Source organism: Apaloderma vittatum, unplaced genomic scaffold (genome assembly GCF_000703405.1).
Source record: "Apaloderma vittatum isolate BGI_N311 unplaced genomic scaffold, ASM70340v1 scaffold12742, whole genome shotgun sequence".
Taxonomy (NCBI): domain Eukaryota; kingdom Metazoa; phylum Chordata; class Aves; order Trogoniformes; family Trogonidae; genus Apaloderma; species Apaloderma vittatum.
In genome coordinates, this window is record NW_009704221.1 from 3,943 (window position 1) to 20,644 (window position 16,702).

General features: G+C 43.9%; 1 pseudogene across 1 annotated transcript; it reads right to left on the reverse strand.

Moving 5' to 3' along the window:
* Window positions 1-322: 322 nt before the first annotated feature.
* On the reverse strand, window positions 323-6,361 carry LOC104270567 (annotated as a pseudogene). Its single transcript, XR_717786.1, has 9 exons — window positions 6,290-6,361; window positions 5,791-5,958; window positions 4,633-4,749; window positions 3,274-3,351; window positions 2,469-2,591; window positions 1,921-2,027; window positions 1,679-1,760; window positions 937-1,020; window positions 323-531 (listed from the first exon to the last, which is right to left on the reverse strand). The product of XR_717786.1 is annotated as an aldose reductase-like (transcript).
* Window positions 6,362-16,702: the final 10,341 nt, after the last annotated feature.

Below are 16,702 nucleotides of genomic sequence, written 5' to 3' on the forward strand. Positions count from 1 at the left end.
AAAAAATCAAAGAGGGAATGTTATTTTCATGGGTGACCTAAATGTTACATAGAAGTGCATTTAGTGTATGGAAGAGCCACCAAGGGAAGATCTGCGTAATGTAATTATAGGAAATATGTGGAGATAGATGTCTTCATTTCTCTAACATAGACAATAATTAAATGAATGCCCAGAAAACTATTTTTTTTTTTGTAATTCAAGTTACAGGAAGTTTCCTGAAAACTGGATTCAAAATGAGAACTTAGATGTTGTGGGGTTTTTTGTTACTTTTTTTAAGTGGAAATATTAAACCCTCTCCTGAAAATGTGTTTTTGAGACAAACCAGTTGGAATTTGAGTTGGCATGATTTTTAGTTAAATTGAATTTCATGCTACTTGGTAGCTGTAACACAAAATGTAAAGAATGTCCAAAATTTAAGAGCTGGAAGGAAACAAGCAATGTCACTTACATGGGCACTGCACAGATCCTCCAGCTTCTGTTAAAGCTGAGAATGGTTGTCATTTCCTCTTTAGTCAATTCAAAGTCAAACACCTAGCAAGAGAAACAGCTGTAAATCACCTTTTTGAAAAATCAAACAGTGTGAAGAAAGACAAGATTAGACAGCAGCTCCACACTGGAGGGTCCATTTTCAGTCACGAAAAATGGAGGAGCAACTTATTTTATGGACATAAGAACCCTTTTATGGACATACTATATAACTCTTTTCTGGCAGGTTACTGTGGGTAGGCTCCAAGGAAAACTGTGCCTGCTGATTCCGCCACAAGCCACAGAACAGGAAATATCATACATCTGTCCAAAAGGAGGCCTGGCTTAAGCCTCAGTAGAGTGTAGGTAAGCATGAAGAAGGAAAAGGTGAGAAGGGATCACTGCTTGCTCTGCAGGAAGAAGCCATGCCCTCCCTGGAGGGGAGAACCCAAGTCACTCCTCCTGACTCACCTTGAAATTCTCCACAATGCGCTGTGGTGTGACAGACTTGGGTATCACAATCACATTTCTCTGGATCTGGAAGCGAAGGAGAACCTGCAGGGACAGAGCCCCGAGTCAGAGAGAGCAAAGCTCATGCTCTGGAGGAACTGGAGCCTATTCCAATAGCTGTTTGCCATCAGGTTTTTCAGTAGACCTAAATCCTTTCTTTGGAAGTATGATTCAAATAATTCCTATAGACAGCATTTTTTGAAGGGCAAAGAGAATAGTGGTGGAGGCTGGCATAGAAGGCCTCCATCCCTCCTGGATGGGAAATCCAGTTTTGGGACAGTCAATTCCTTGTCTTTCCACCTGGGATTTTAGCAGCCTAACCAAGGCTTTCATTCTCTGCAGGAGGACTTGAGGGGGGGACATCACATCTCAAGATAGGTCAATAATTTTTGAGGGCCAAAGAGATTGTAACTGCATATCTTGAAGGCCATATAAAATAAAACACTCTACATTGTTAGGGAAAAATCAAAGGAGTGCTGCAATTCATTCAAGGGGAATGAATTGGAAATTTTGTGCAGAAGCAACTAAGGTGCTGGTAGTTTGGGCTCAGCACCAAGGGGCTGAGCCTCCCCTGGCTGGCGGCAAATTCATTCAAGGGCAATTCATTCAAGGGACTGGATACAGCTTCTATCCACATCTGAGATCTCTTTTCCTTAATGACTGTGTTACAGGAAGGAGTACCTACTGTGCAGCCCCTACGTACCTGTGCTGGGGTTTTGTTGTGCTTGGCTGCAATCTCTTTGATCCTGGGGTCGTCCAGAAGGGAAGGATCCTCTGGTTTAGCCCTGCACAGAGGAAAGAGGATCAGTGGCAAGAAACCTCCATAGAAAGATGCACCCTAGCAACAGATAACTGTACCTAGAAGAACCGTTAATAGTGCACTTCTGTGCTCAGTGTTACAAGCAAAATCCATGCCAGCTCCCTTGCAGACTGCAGAGATCTTACCATGGTCTGTCAGGAGAGCCCAGGGGACTGTACGCTGTCACAGCAATGCCTTTGGATTGACAGTACTTGATCAGCTTCTCCTGAGTGAAGTATGGATGACATTCGACCTGCCAACACAAAGATGCAGAGGTTGGTAGTGGCAGAACTGTTGTAGTATTTTTGTTCTCCATGGATTATCTCCTAATCCAACTAGAGGCTGCCTTTTCCCCTAATTTACCAGTGGCCTATGTGTTAATATGCATCCTTAGTTTTGAAGACAACTTTTTTATTCAAAGTGCTTATACAGTTTTTGCTGTGGGGGTTTCACAAACCTTATTTCTGGGTTCTTTATTCTTACAGAAAGAATGTTTCCAGAGAAGTACTTAATTTATAAACAGTGGTTGCAGGGTGAGACAAAAGAAGGAAGTATCCACGTGCCTTGTGTACTCAGAAATATCCACTGAACAGGACTTAGAGTACTGCGCTACTTTGTTCTCCTTTTTTCCGTCTCCTCATTCAACTGCACTCAGATATTGATAATCCCTGGGAACGATTCACCTGCAGCTCACCTGGTTACATGCAGGCTTGTACTTCAGTCCTGGTTTGTTCAGGATTCTTTCAATCTGCTCATGGTTAAAGTTGGAAATTCCAATGGCTTTCACCAGACCACAGTCCACCAGCTCTTCCATGGCCTAAGACAAAGAGGAGCAAAGTCAGCAGCTGGTATGCAAGACAGGTCATGAAAAAGATGTTCTCTCTGATGTGGCTTGTTTCCCATCAAGGAGCAGTACAAAATAACTATTTGGAGTTGCAGAGTTCTCTGAGGGAAAAGCAGGTACTGGTATGTGAGGGCCATCTTCACTCAAATGCAAATTCTCATTCCCTGAGTTCGTGGAAATTCACACCAAATTACATGAGGAGAAGAAAGATGACACTTGGTAATCCACTATTGTGCAAGCACTGGAGGGCTATGCCTCACACTCTAGGCAAGATCTTGACCTAACCTGTCCTTATTTCTCTAAAATTTATTTTAGCAATTCAAGAAGGGTGCAAGAACTGTGGTGAAGGCAATTGTACAGTTCTTATGGTCAAGCAATGAACCTTTTCTAACCTCAGTCTTGTCTGCATCTCCACTGAAAGGAACTGTGCAGCTCGGTGTGCGTCAGGCAGTCAAGTAAGGCGCTCAGGGAACAGGAATAACTAAGTAAGGACTAAGCATGCACATTATGAAAAGCTACTTTGTACTGCCTTACGTTCCTTCCAATTAATTTTGTATCTGTGAGGCAACAGGTCTGTAACTGCTGAAGGTAATGAAAACATGGCAGAAACTGATGAGGACAGAGGATATGTCTCTTTTGCTGTGCCTGAACTTACTTCCCATGTCTGTAGAAGATCAGTGTTGTTGGGTATAGGCATGCCTTTGTCATCTTTGGGCAACAGCTCCTCTCCTGCCTGTGAAGGAGAGAAAAAAATGCTAGAAAGAAGACACTAGCTATGTAAAAGAACCAAACAGGAGTCTCAGGAGCTAAAGCTAATAGTGCATGAAAAAAGCTCAAATAATTCTCATCCTAACTTATTTAATTCTTCAGTCATTTCTTAGTTCATGCAGAGTCGTAGCATTTTTGCCACATTTTTTCCCACCAAAGACAGGTATTTCTGCCTGACACATTGAAGTGATGATCCGCAAAATGCACGCAGGGAAGTGATTTACTCATAGAACTATATCCTGGGGTCTTACATGAGTTTGCCTCAGGTATTGTTCCATTAAGCATGTTTAGGAATAATAGCTTCTTTAGTTGTTTTAAAAAAGGTATATGGAGGGCTCACTTTGGTGCTCTATGTGTACACCTCCATACTGGAATACATCTGAAAAAGGTGTTGCTGACAGGTGTTCTATGGGGAGACTCACTATTTCCGTTGCTATATTAGGAAAGCTAGAACAGCCAAAGTGTTTTGAATTATTAGAATTTTCTAGATGCCAGAATATTATGCCGTTTCGTTTGGCAGCTTAGTCCACAAAAAGCTAACAAGCAATACTGAGAGCATGAAATGAAGTTGAATTCCAAAGCAATAGAGGAATCAGAGATTTTGATCGGGGAGTAGCAGAAAGGAAAGGCTAAAGATATATATATATATACATAAACTGACATAAATCCTTTGAAGTACATGTAGTCTGCAAAAGTTTGGTACCAAAAAGCCTCATCTTTTGAAATCCTAGGTCTGTGAAACAACACTAAGGCTCCTACAGGCAAGGTCAGCTAAATCTGGACTAAATTTGAAGTCCTTGGTGATTAAAGAGAGAAATGGAAACCGGAACGATTTTCATTCACTCTGTGATTCTGTAATGTGGAGGAAAGAATGCCTGTCAGGCAGCAAAGCACAGCCCTCCTTCCCATAAGGTATAATTTTCAGATGAGCATGCTTTGGATTTGTAAAAGAAAGGGAAAGTCACAGCTTGTGCTGGCAGCTGGGAGGCCTGATCCTAGTGCTAGGTGTGCCTCTCCCACTATCGGAAGGGCAGAGGACACTGTGCAGAGATCTCCGGGACAGAGTTCAAGAGCCCGCCTCATATGGTCAGAGCAAAGCTGAATGAGCGGCACTGGAGCAGGGCTGGGACACACAGTGTTGTGTGCATGGATTCTTTCTGGACTGGAGCAGCAGTGGTGCTGCAGGTGGGGTGGTTTTGAGGACATCTCCCAGGAGGGGAAGCCCAGGGTATTGATGTTACTGTACCTTGAGCCCAAGAGGCCAGTGCATGAGGTAGAGATCCAGGTAATCCAGCTTCAGGTCAGCAAGAGTCTTCTGGCAGGCTCCCTTCACCAGAGGCTTGTCGTAAAATGTGCACCACAGCTAGAGATAGAAAGCCAAGGCACACTGTGACATCTTGGGTTAATGCCCTTGGAACCCTTTGGTCCTGTTCCTGAGAGGAGAGCACCTCTCCTCTTTGGGAGGTGGTGTGGAATGAGGCCACCCCAGTGCTCTTCAGGTGAGGCTTGCTCTGTGATGTGACTGGGCCAGGACACTGAATTCGGTGTGTGCAGCGGCAGTAGGAATGCTCAGGCAAACCTGCTATGGCAAGGTCAGTTTTGTGTAGAAGAGGATGGCTTAGCTAAAGAAAGCTTTCTGTTAGGTTTGACCATTTATATGTTTTCCATATAAAAAAAACAAACGCAGGCAAACCCAAGAAAACATATGAAAAGCCACAAAGAAGTGGTTATTTCTTACCAAGTAGCTTAAGAATCCAGCTAAATAGCCCGTTTTCCTTAGTAAGCAAAAGAAAGAGAACCCACCAACCGCACCTTTCTTGGGACATGTACTGAGCAGATTACACTGTCCCAAGGTGGCCAGAACCTCCTCTTCCTGACACGGCACGCACACCATTTTGGCACGAGCCTGGCTGCTGGAACAAGCATCAGACGCTGCCAGGCTCATCTCCTCTGCTGTGCTTTAGCAGTTCAGTGAGGTGTCGTAACCAAACTGGTTCTGCCTCTGTATCAGTCCGTGACACTTCAGTGATCTCAGAAGTCTGCATCACTGGTTTCTACCTTGCTTGGTGCTACCTAGCCCACTCTGCCTTCTACCGGTTCCCTATTTCTGCACCAACTGATCTGCAGATGGCCTCTCCTCTGCTAGCACCCAGCACTTCTGGGTCTCCTCAGCAAAGCGCTAGACCACAGCAGGGTGCCAACACAGTGCATATTTACTAACTCTCCCTACAGAATGGGGTGAAGCAGTAAGGTTGTATATAGGAGTAACTTGAATGATGTTACAAATTGCTTCATCCTACAGCATAAAGTTTATTTCCAGTACTTCTGCTTTCTAGTCTGAAAATACAACAGACAAAGCATTCCCCCATCCCTGCTCCAGGGGGGAAAATCATCAGATCCTGACCTTACTGACGATGAAGAGGTCCTCTCGTTTCACAACGCCTTCCTTGATTTTCTGCTGGATCCCTTCCCCGATTTCACTCTCATTCTGGTACACGTAGGCACAGTCAAAGTGGCGATACCCAGCATCGATGGCAGCCATCACCGCAGCTTTTACTTGCCCGGCTGAGGACTGCGGAAAGAAGGTTGAGATGCCAGATTAAAGCATAGAGGCCATTGATTAGTTATCTAGAAACTAAAGAAGCAGATAAAGGGCTTTGAAGAAGAGCTCTTCCAGGCAGTGTTCTTAAAGCTACATTCATCATAAAAGTGCAGGCTCTGGGGCTTGAATTCAGCCTCCAGCCGTTTGTCCATGGCCCCACTCTCCTGCCAGCTCAGCCCAGCAGCCAGGTAGAGCAGAGCCCCAGACGCCACCAGCAGAAGTCTCCAGAGCTGGATCCAGGGGAACAGAGTTTTGTGTCAGGAAGCTCTGCAATGCTGGTGCTTTTCTCTGAAGCTCTTACCTTCCAGGTGCCCAGCCCCACAAGGGGCATCTTGGCTGTGGTGTTGAGCTGCACGTAGGTCGCCATGGCACTGCACGCCGTCTGGGCAGCCTCACTTGCAGCAGCCTCTTGCCTGCCTGGTTTAATAGTGACTAGTCACTGGCCGGGGCAGGGCAGGATGATGCAGCAGTGCCAGTACTCTGGGTCCTCCCATATCTGGCAAACAAGGTTGCGGCTTTTGTTCTGTGGACTCAGATCACACAGGTTAATGTAAAAGCTGAAATAAAAGTTGCAGAGGTGATCACCACTCTGTGCGTGGAATGGTGCACTCTGATGAACTTTCCTCTTGATGGGTTTCCTTATCAAAAGAAAAGGGCTGAGGGCGGCTGTGCCTCCATCTGGCTTGTGTTTGTGCAGTGTTCAGCTCCTGCAGTGGCCTGTCCCTGTGCCATGGGCTTTTCAAGTGTGTCTCACTTGTGACATGCGCTGAGGTGTTGCAACACCCTGTTGTAGTTCACCCTGTGGGCCACCTGATGGAGAGTCTGTTTTGTTCAGTGGCACTTTGGCCCAGGGTTTATTAGTGAAGCCAGGGTGTTGTCCAAAAGTGAATCACTAAACAGGAGCTCTGGTGCAGGACATGAGACAGAGGTCCTTTGCTCCGAGTTCACGGAGCTGCTCCCTCGCTGCTGGCTGTGTGGTCGTGGGCCGAGAGCTGTGGGACAGGAAGGGCTGAGCCCCTTGGCTGGAGCAGTGTGTCCCCACAGCGGTGATGGTGGCCTGGGCTGGTCTCCCCTTGACAGAGCTTGTCACTCTGCGTGCTGATTAAGTGAGGCAGCTAGAGATATCTTGGTGTGAGTTTCAGAGGAAGAAATAGTTCCTCTTCACCCTCACGCATGAAGGTGATGGTATCTACACTTCACAGGCTGGGAAGTAAGGCACAGAGGAGAACAGGGAACTTCACACAGGGCATGCGTGACAAAGGTGAGAAGTAAAATTAACTCCCCATTATTTCCCTGTGGTAATATTCTGGAGTTGCCTGTTTTTTCTTTTTATTTTCACTACTCCTTGTTTTATTAGTACAGGCAACAGGCATATCTCTATGGCTTGTTTTCTAGTCACCAATGTATTCACAAAGAAAAGTTTAATAATGCAGAGAGGCGTATGAGTGTAGAAGAGAAAAGGTGCCCTGTAGCCCATGTAACTGTGTGGGCATCGTGGATGTCGTATATAATTGGTATCATAAAGTAATAGGTCCTTTTGCACAAACTTAAAACAGGATCCAGGTAATGTTAGAGAGGTGTATTTTAATGTTTGCTCACACGGGGGCAGAGTTAAACTTGTGTGTGGTCGCTGCTTTTGAATTTTTTCAATAATCTCTCAACAGATTGAATTGCACATTGCATTCCTGAGATTTTGTGATAATGGGAGGTTGGAAATCTCTCTTTCTCTGTCTCTTTTCCTAAAAAGGATAAAAAGAAAAAAAATAAGGTGGATTACATTTGTAATAAATAAGTAGGCATGAGAATTTTCTGGTCACAACTCAAAAGATACAATCTGAGTTTTGAAGAGGAAATTAGCAATTATCACTAACATACTGACTTTTTGAAATCTCTGATCCTTACATTTCCTTTTCCCTGCTGTTTTTTGCACTGAAATGTGTGATACTGCTTTTTCTGCCTCGACGCACCACTCTGTCAAAGATATTTCAAAACTTGCACTTCTAAGCATTATTATGCAGGAGTAGGCATATTAAGATTGTTTTCTCCCTCTTTTTAACTGGGCGCTTTCTTAGAACATGTCATATATCCCAGGGGAAACAGAAAGACTGCCTAAAATTTAGATTGGTTGGATTCCCCATGACTGGTGGCACTCTAATGTGCTCGGCACCTCCAGCTTGTTTTTGACTCCAACGATCGATGGGAATTGTGGGTTGTGACAGCTCTTAGGAAGCAGTACAGGCTGTACAGAGTTGGGTTGTTAACTACACATTTGCAGCCAGAGGCTACTTCCATTGGGAGATTTCCCATTGATTCAACAGCGTGGGAGCAAGCCTTTTGTTAAAATGTCTGCCAACAGCGTCAGGTCTGTCTTTCTTCAGCCAGTCTAATCCGAAACTCCATCCAACCTGTTTTGTGAATGGGCCCTGATGTCCTCAGGATGGTTGGATGTCACGATTTCAACACTGAGTATGTTTTCCAGTGCCTCATCACCAGAGACTCCCCTCTGTACTCCCCCTGCAGCTCACGATGCAGCCATGCTGGTGGCTTCAGCACAATGGGGTGAAACAAAATTCCTCAAGACTGCATCCCAGCCTTGGCCTGAGCATGATGGTGTCTGGGGAAGGAAACAAAAACAGCAAGAAAAGTAAGAAGTGACCTTTTACCAAGCACTTTTCCTGCTCTGTAGTGTAGACTCATGGGCTCGAGCTGATTGAACAGGCACTGGGATATCATCCCAGGCTAAGAAAGCAGAGCTGCTAAAAATGATTTATGGCTTTTTTTTTTTTTTATACTTTTTCTGTGTCATAGTGTGCTCCCCTCTGGAGAGAGATGAACTTCCCAGAAGGAGTAGTCACATTATAACATTTCCACAGCATTGGACACACAAGAAACCTGAAGTGATACATTTTGATTTCTGAGGAAACCCCAGCCAATCTAGCTCTGAAGCTGTAGTAACTATTACTGTTACAAATAGAGGAAATAGGGAAACGTCTGTGAAGTATCCGCTTGAAACTGCTCTAAAGACGAACCTTTTAACTTAGCAGAGCTGCAGGAAGCTACGGTTTTGAGAGCTACATCAAATGGGGTGGTTTGGTGAAGAGATGTGTAACTTGCCAACACAGGGGTACCTGAGGGTAAGTAAGACAGGAAGAGATAGTTAATAAAGCTGTCAGGTAGTGATGACCAGACCCCTGGAGGCAGTGGAGGAGATGTTGACAGCAGACAAGGGCAAAACAAGGCATGTTCACAGTATTCCTAAAGTATGATATGGTTACATTTTCTTCTGAGTCTTGTCTACATGAAAATCTCGTGCTATTTCATTATGTTGATGCAGATGCCTTTTTTTGGACACGTATCAGTTGAAGCATGTTGTATATTGATTTAACTTAAATCTGTTCCTTACCACTTCACTTAAAACAGTAGAAAGCACTCTTCAGCGAATTAGCATCTGTCCTCCCACAGACTTAGCATTAATTTAACAGCATCAGTTTTTGAACTGGTTTAATTAAACTACAACTTACTTGCACAGGCCGGGACTGGTTGCTGCAGAAGCAGAAGCATGTCAGTGTGTTTGTGTCTTTTCTCAAACTGGTAAGAAGAAACCTTTTCATCGTAGGCTGGAGAGGTGGACTAATGTGGGACTGGCAAATACTTTGCTTCATTTTCTCTGGGTCAAGCCCTGTGAAAAGGGTGGGTACCAAAGCACCAATAACAACCATACCTTCTCAGTTGTTTCTGTGGAAGAGTGGGCTTTGTAATGAGAGGCTAAGCAACTGAAGTTAAAAAGGAAGGACACCATGGCCAGCCGCCTCCAAACTCATCTACAAATCGAAAATGTGCCCATCCCAGACCTACATTCCTGCCCAGTTCTGTTGGTAAGCATGGTTATCACAGGAACGAGATTTTCCTCTCTTGTATATGCAGACTGTAGGTTTTCCAAAGCTCATCTCTTTTGAGAACAGTCTGCTATTTTTCTTGCCAGTTGGAGGCTCTTGTCCTCATGGAAGGATAGTTTCATGCTCCATTTCAAGCTTCAGCAATCAGCCACGTCTAGTTTTGACAAGGAGTGCTTCAAATGCTTTAAGAGTGGAGGAAGGGCTATATTTGCTGATTGTGAAATGTGAGAGTGTTGAAAATATTTATTTGCAAAACAAACCGAAATGAAGCACACAGTAAACCCCATCTTGATTTGGAACAACATGAAAAATACCACTGTAGAATCTGTGCAGTTAGAACTGAATAGAAATTGCTTTATAACCTGAACTCATACAGAACAGGGGAGCCAAATTGTTTTAGCTGACTGAGTTACTCAGGTTTTGTGAATACGAGAGCAGAACCTCATGTGGTCTTTCTCCTGTCACATGGCAGGACCCGTGGGTAATAGGAACATTTACTGGGGATGTGGAAGGTCCAGTGATTCCCACAGAAGTTTGGCTTATTGTCCTTCACTAATCCATGGATCTGCAGTTATTTCGCTGTATGCTCCAGGTTTGTTGTAGGGTTGGTCAGATGGGCTTCCACACTCTCAGCATCTGTCTTTTCCAGAAGTAATTTGGGGCATGCAGGGAGGGGGCCATGAGCTGCAAATTGTTCTGGCAGGATGCTTCCAGCTATTGTCTTGTCTGGGGACTCTTGCTTGTCCTGTAACCAGAACATGTCTCTAAACCAAGGGGCTGTGAAAAGCTGGTGGCCAGGTGTAGGTTACTGCACAAGCCAGGAAAATTAATTTGGCCTGTGCATGCTCCCAACTGCCCCTGGAATCTAGATGTAACTCAGAAGACCAGAGGAAGTAGCTTCTTCATGGCTAATGCTTGTGAGCACCTATATCTTTAGAAGGGCAAAAGACCTTGGTCAGATAGTATGGGCCTCATTTGATAGTATCTTTCTAGAGATATCATAATGTTTTCCCCCCGAAAAGATAGATGGTTTGTTACCAGATATATGCTATTTCTGCAAATGCCTTTTTAAGAAAGGCAGGACCATACCGCTCAGAGATTTCCCTCACAGATCCATTGAATTGCTCTTGGCTCAGTTACTTATTTGGTATGTTGCAGATGCAGACTTCGACAGGGAGGAATAATGACTGCAGTACTGAATGTTTAAACAAGTGTCTCTGGGAAGCAGGAAGGTGTCCTTTTTTTGTACCATAAAAAAGAGATGCTTAATTACAGGCAAAATATTTTTCCAGGCTCTTCTGTAGACAACTAGATGTGGTGGCAGTCGAGAAGCATAGACTAATGCTGAATCAAAAAATGGTGGAAGTCAGGCACAAAATTATTTAAATGAATAGGTTTCCATGTAAGTAAAACAGGTGTGAGATGAAAACCAGAGCTGAAGATTTCTGGGAAGTCAGATATCCTGACTCCACATGCATGCATGATTTGTTAGTCCTGTCTGCCTTTCCACTCCTGCTCCTTTTTTTGTTAAAGAAATGGGGTTGAGAGGAGACTGGGAAAAGCGTGAGTTAACTTGTGATACCTATTTTTTTAGCAACTTCTAAAGTTTCCTGGGAAACAGTCCTGTAAAAGAGAGGCCTGATTTTGTTGCTTTTTTTAAGTTAGGAGCAATCCCGATGAGTTCTGAGAAATTACAGTAACATAGAAGAGCAGTGTGACTCAGTCCTCCTGTTTATAATGTCTAATCATGACACATAGGACAGATTTGTTATATGGGAAACTCAGTTTTTGCTCCATTCAAAACCAAACTAAACATCAGTCAGGCTTGTTTTGTAAACCGGCGTGCTGCAAGAGAGCCACACACCACGGAAAGAAACACAAGAAAGAAGCACAAGACAAATCTTTGTGATTTGTCGAGTGTTTGTGAGAGAACAAACATAATAAATACAGTGAGAGCTCTGCACACACACATCAGAAAGTTCTTAGGTAGGCCAGGGTTCGTTGTAATGTGGACATAAAAAACTTTAGAGCAGCTTTTTTGAAGTGAACCATTAATTTTTCATAGCAAGACATTAGTACAAATGAACCTGAGTATGTCATGTGTGTGTTTGTTCTCCCCATTCTCTGCAATGACACTGAAGTTACCACTTTACCCTTTTGGTTATATTTGCCCAGATTCTTGTGTGCTGTTACCATGTTCTAGTATCAGCACTATCCAGTCTGTTTTTTAACTAACTTATCGTGCCTTAACTAGACACCACCCTGCTGCTTTCTTTTTTTCAGAGGCCCTTTTAAATTATCTCTTCCCAGACAGTTCCTTACTGACGTCTGATGTCTGCAGTACTTTGTTTATCATGGGGAGGGAAAAAAGGCAGATTCATCACGGGATTTTCTTTGCTTTTGATACTGCTACAATAAATTAATTTGTACAGTTTTGACTAGAAAACAGTGAAATGCCCCAAACCAAAACCTGCAATGTAAGCCAATCAAAACCAACAAAGTCTGATCTTGTAGATCTTCAATATGTGCTTCTTGCTGTAGAAACGGGGAAACCTTTGGTTTTGTTGCACCCTATACAACTTCTTTTACAGCTATTTTGAGGGGCTACAAGTGTATCTATGAGGGCTCCTGCAGAACATTGTGTTCCGGTAGCACGCTTCCCTGTAGCATCCAGGTGCCTGTTGTGGTGAAGTGTTTACCTGAAGATGTCCGTGTTATAGTTTTGAGGGCATAGAGAATGTAAGGTTTTTTCCCATGTGTATGTTTCCAGGTTGGGATATGCAGAAATAAAATAATTTTTTGCATTTGACATTTCAGATGAACATACAGAAGTCAAATGTTTTACTTCAGAATAACATTACCAGCACCTAGCCATAGGGATTATATAAGAAATTCAGTTCCCACTTTGGGTTTGGAATATGATGCCTCACATAGCAACTTAGTTCTGTCTGTTTTGCATATAATTAAGGCTTTTATGTATTTTCTTCCTCTTTCTCAGTAATTTATCCTGTACTTAATGATTCAGAAGAACTCCTGCATTTACTTAAAGAGTAAAGCTATATTCTGGTGACAAATGCAGTGTTAGTTTAAGTGCTTACACACTCAGTTCTCTCTTTTTTTTTTTCTTGAACAAGTTTTCTGCCAAGCAATAGAATTAGAGTGAAAAAAAAAGAAAAAAAAAGAATACTTTATTTGCCTTCCACAAGTACTTATGCTTCTGGTTTTGGCATGAAGAGAATCCACCTAGATGCATGAAGTTTTATATTGCCTCCATATCCTAACAGGATGAAAGCTCCACTGTATTTACATATGAAAATAGCCTTGTATTAGGCACTAGTAAAACAGAAGGTGAAAAAGGCCCTTTGCTGAGCAACTTAATTTGTAATTGGGTGACTAACTGGTGTGCAAGGTATGCCTCACTGCTCTGTCAGGTTCACCCCCAAGTTTTAGGTAATAATATGCTTGATTTAAAACCTGGTGATGTCATGTATTGGCAAATAAGGGTAGGTGTGTGACGAAAAGTTACCCACACATAGGTACTCCTGAGCCAAGAAAATGTTGAGAGCCACTTGTCTGGCAGAAGTAGGATTGCTGAGTCCTTGCCTCCTACGTGCTCCCTGAGCTCTGACGGAGAAGATTTTATTTTCCTTGTGCTGTAGCCCAATGACTTCAGGCTAAGAGAACTCTACAGCACTTCACATGAGCTGTGGCTGTGGTCTTGGGAACAAGGAAACAGCTTCCAGTGCATGAATACTCTTAAGTTTAGATGGGAGGGGAGATGGACGAATGGAGTCAGAGTGATTTTGTGATGTAACAGTTCTGAGTCCTCTTGGGGAAATAAGGATGTATTTATTTCTCTGTGTAGTCTGTGTTACTCCCAGACCTTTCTCAATGCAGATTTGGCGTCCAGTGAAAGCGGACCATCAGAGGAATGTGAGGCAACAGTAGCATGGATAGCAGACAGAGAAAAGACAAGATCTAGAAGTTCTGTGGAGGAAAAACTGTTGAGTGTTGAAAATGGTTTGAATGGGCCTGCATCCGTGAAAAAGGTGAGGATTCTTTGGGCACACATCTGATGGCAGGGGGAATGGTTGTGCTGCTGGCAGCAACCGAAGGTGGAAAGGGATAGGGAGAATCTGGGAGGGAAGGTAGAAATTCTTGCAGGAGAAAACCACCTTGGAGTAAGTTTTAGAAGGTTTCAGAATTAATAAAGAGTGTGAGGATTTGATTACAGAAGTTGCCCTTGAAGGTGAAATTATTAATGAAGACATTTCTATCAAATAGCTCTAAACAAAGAGCTCAGCTTCTTCTGGAAATTGCAGTAGTTATGGCTGCAGTGCTCTCTGGCAAATACTTGGATCTAGCTTTGAGCGAAGTAACTATTCTATGAAAAAGTACCAAGGGCATAATCAGTGAAGTATACTCCTGTTTGCCACAGTTTTCATCTATCATTAATTAGCTTGTCTTCCAGTTCTGTTTTTTTCCGTTTCGGTCTTGCTCTGCTCCAGGCCTTTCTTCAGTGCGGTGCAGTTGCACTGGTGCCCCAGCGGAAGTTTCAATGTTGAGGAGAGGAGTTTCCTGAGCTGCTTTTGCCATAAACATTCCAGCTAAGTGCAACAGCCTGGAAGGGCTCCAGAGCAGAGACCCTGAAAAACACAGCCCAGCTGGTCTGAGAGATAATAGCTGCCGAAAGACTGCAAGGAGTCGTGCAGGAGATGTGGCTTTGCCTCTTTGGACCTTCTGTAGTTTGAAATGTGAATCAAAGTCATTAGGCTGTTTTTGCCATACTAATGAAATGGTCTAGTTCAAAGACTAGTGGAGATAAGAAACCTATATTTAATGGCCATGGGAGTCCTGGCTTGTGGCACTGGTTGCTGTCTACTCACTTGGACTTATGACTGCATATCAGCATATAATGTTTATTTCTCTCCTGCTGGAGAGCAGCGTAGGGGAAAGGGACCTGAGGGTCCTGGTGGACAGCAGGATGCCCATGAGCCAGCAATGTGCCCTCGTGGCCAAGAAGGCCAATGGCATCCTGGGCTGTATTAGAAGGGGTGTAGCTAGTAGGTCGAGAGAGGTCCTCCTGCCCCTCTACTCTGCCCTGGTGAGGCCACATCTGGAATATTGTGTCCAGTTCTGGGCCTCTCAGTTCAAGAAGGACAGGGAACTGCTTGAGAGAGTCCAGTGCAGAGCCACAGAGATGAGGAAGGGAGTGGAACATCTCCCTTAGGAGGAAAAGCTGAAGAAGCTGGGTCTCTTTAGCTTGGAGGAGGCTGAGGGGTGACCTCATTAATATTTATAAATTTGTCAAAGGTGAGTGTCAGGAGGATGGAGCCAGGCTCTTCTCAGTGATGTCCAATGAGAAGACAAGGGGCAGTGGATGCAAGTGTAGGAGGTTCCACAAAAACATTAGAAAAAAACTCTTTCGCTGTGAGGGTGACAGAGCACTGGCACAGGCTGCCCAGAGAGGTTGTGGAGTCTCCTTCTCTGGAGACATTCGAAGCCTGCCTGGACACATTCCTGTGTGACCTACTGTAGGTGATCCTGCGCTGGCAGGGGGATTGGACTAGATGGTCTTTCGAGGTCCCTTCTAACCGCTAGCATTCTGTGATTCTATTGATTGTATTCTTAATAATTCAAGTACAGCCAATACATAGTCCTGATACTCAAGAACAGATACCTTTCTTTCTCTCTCTAGGGCCTTTAGTTCTTTTCTTTGTGAAGTCAATCAAACAGTTTGCTGGTGATGCACCCATAGGCAGAGCTGTACACTAGCTGTACCACTAGTACAATTGTACAAGGGTGACGGGTTTCACCTGGCTAGAGGCAGAGTGACTGAGGGTGTGTGGTTGTGCTGTGTGATGCTGGAGTGCTTCTCTTCACCAGTTCAAGCTGATGGGTGGCAAACCAATCTCTTCTGGTACAGTGAACTTAAGCGTGCAGCTTTGATTATGTGGGCTGAACTGGCTTTATAGTGTAGGTTCTGACTTAGACAAAGTTGATAGAGAAGAAAAGGTAATTGTTAACATCAAAGTTAGTGGGTAAGATGAAAAGGATTATATGTGTAACTGTAGGTGCAATTCATATCCAGTGGAAATGTTTTGCAGAAGCAGCAGATTTTATTGTGGTTGTGTAGTGAGGTCAGGCATAGCTCTTTTTATCAGGAAAAGCATTGAAAATGTTCTCTCTGAGACGTGGAATGCTTTCCAGAGCTTCCCAAGTGAATGAGGAACCAAGTCAGTGCAGTAACCACCAAAGAGATACAGGATGCTGCTCGCTGACAGCCTGGCCACTCCTAGCACTGAGCACACTGAATGCTGTGCCGTGCTGAGAGCCTGGTGAAGCAGTGTTTCATCTGGCTGGTCCTTCTTTCCCACTGACAGGTTAGGATCTAATTCCTATAAGTGCAAAACAAAACACCCTTTTTCCTCACAGGACTTTAGAGACATAATTTTAACATCTCTGTGCCAAATTTTCTTAAATTTCCTCATGTTGCTTTTTCCTATCAGGATCTGAATCCCCCATCTTTCATTTCATGCGCTGTCACGTTAACCTATTAAAAATGGAAGATCACATCCGTCTCTCCCTTGTAGAGAAGAAAATGTGAATCTGATTACGTATTAAGATGCACTCTGCTTGTTTTTAAAACTAAAGGCAGACCTGTGGCAATAGAAGCAGTAGAGGACACCACCTTCCCATGCCACTTCCCTACATTTCTAGCCAGAGCTGCTCCATCCGCTTGGTTTTGATTACTTTGGATTGGAATTACAGCCTGTGGGTATGAGGGTGGCTGGCTCACATCTATTATGTTTTTCCTG